The sequence below is a fragment of the Cyprinodon variegatus genome, unplaced genomic scaffold (genome assembly GCF_000732505.1).
Source record: "Cyprinodon variegatus isolate N-32 unplaced genomic scaffold, C_variegatus-1.0 Scaffold756, whole genome shotgun sequence".
NCBI classification, from domain to species: Eukaryota; Metazoa; Chordata; class Actinopteri; order Cyprinodontiformes; family Cyprinodontidae; genus Cyprinodon; species Cyprinodon variegatus.
In genome coordinates, this window is record NW_015151209.1 from 219,983 (window position 1) to 222,215 (window position 2,233).

The following is a 2,233-nucleotide window of genomic DNA, read 5'->3' on the forward strand; positions in this document are numbered from 1 at the left end:
GTGCTGCTTTCACACCGGACGCAGCAAAAACAGCAAAATCTCGTCTGCTGCTTCAAGATTAGCGAGTGAAATCTTGAAAGCTCGCGAGATCAGGATGGTCTCACAAGGCTACGGGCCAATAGGGGAAGTACACAACTGTACCAAAAAAAAATTTTATACAATCCACTGCACTTTGCAAGTTTTGAGGATGTTTCGGCTCCCATCAAAGAAGCTTTTTCGATTCAAAATGTCAGGAATAGTGTTGAGTTTGAGGCTTTACTCAGTAGCCCAACAAAGCCTCGTTTTTGCTTTGAAAATATGCAAATTGAAACAGAAGAAGGGGTCCACCCCTTTGGAATGGGGGTCGTTTGGCTTCTTTTGTTAGCCACATTTTTATTGCGATTACACTTTCACAAGTGACCGAAATCTCTCTGCATGTAGCCTATCCCCTTGGGGGCAGTGGGCTGCCATTGTTGCTCAGGGAGCTAGAGTATCCATGGGGCTTGAACTCAGAACCTCAGGATTCAAAGGCTGCCCCTATGCCGCCACGCCACAAAGCAGGCATTAGCGTGAAGGGTCTTGCCTAAGGAGCTAATTCCCCCCAGCTGGGGAACGAACCCCAGCTTCCTGATTGCAGGACCTGTGACTTGTCTTATTTGTACCGTGCCTTTTTTAACATGAATTAGTACTTTGAGACATGAAAAGGTTAGTGTGCTTCAAATCTCTGCTTGTTTCAAATTGACCTTTAGAATCAGTTTATTTTATTTATTTTGTCTTAAAGCATAGACTATGTTTGAGCTACATTATCCCTTTCATTGACTCAAAACCTTTCAGGTTTAGCAAGATTGATGACCAACACTTAATACGTACGCCTCACACAATGACCCCAATCTCATGATCATATCTGAGGGGGTAACACGTATATCAATCATTACTCAATCGGCTTTTGTCAACTGCAAAGTAATCCCAAAGACAGCCTGGGGCTGACAAGAGGACAGCAGCAGCTGCACATGTGCAAAAGTGTATCTAGCATTGCATTTGAGGGAATATTTGATTTGGAAAAAAGCCAGCTTCTCTGCAGGAAACCTTCCCGCACCTCTATCTACCTCTTACTCATGAGATGGTTTTTAACAGGCTCCCCCTAAAGGATCTTTTTCAACCCCTCTGCCCACACATCTCTCCTTTTTTATAAATCACAAGCTCTCCCTCCAGCTCTATTCCCTTATGCATAAACCCTGCCCTAGTTAGCCACGTAACTGTAGCTTATCTTCTTTCAACTCCCAACACTGACATTGAAATGAAAAAATATATATATATATTTTATTCTTTCCAAATATGCATAATGCAATATGTTGAGAGAAACTTCATTATTAATCTTTTGTTTTCCAGCAGAAAGTTTTATTCATTCTGTGACTAAAAAGAGGCACAAAAGTATTCCTATTGAAACCTTTTTGAATTTTGTTACATTTCATACACAAACCTGAGGATGGTTTATTTTCTGGAAGTTATATCAGAGACCAAGTTATGCAAAGAATTCAAATGAAAGGAACTGGTGTAGCTTTTCCAGTGTGACCAGGGCCCCTTACTGCCTCTCTGATTAGAGCTCTTCTAGCCCTGACAGTCAGTTTAGTTGGACCTCCATGCCCTGGTAGGTCTGCAGGCAGTTCATCCTTTTTCAATGTTGAGAGCTCTGGGAAAAACTGAATGTCTGGAGGATTTATTTTAGAACGTAGCCCTACTCTATACCTCCCCCAAACCTTATCCCTGTCCCATTTCAAAAGCCTTGAATACCCATGAAAACATAACATGTATTGCCAGTCCTCGGATAACCCAACTGAGATGATACCCTGGCCAAAGGAAGAGAGGAGAAAACACAGACACAAGAAGGTACAAGAAGTTTAGAAATACAAAAGGCTCAAAGACAAAATTAGAGAAGCTGTTAAAAGTTGAGGTCTCAATAGTGGCAGTGGTCATCTGTGTACACTCACTTAGAGAATGGCTACAGCAGAATCCAGAGATCTCAATCCAGAGGAGCAAACGCCATAACCAGCTAAGATCTTATGTATAACATTCAAGCTCCCGGTCCTTTTGGTACTAGCCTGGTTGCCATTCCGAACTTAGTCCCGCCCACAACGTTTGAGGTCGGGAAGTTCGGTCTGGCATTGCTCAATAGTAGCGCGAGTATGCTCGCCCAATATCTGGTCGTGACAACAACAATGGCTGCCGCTGGAGAGTTGAGGTGTGTAGATTCTGC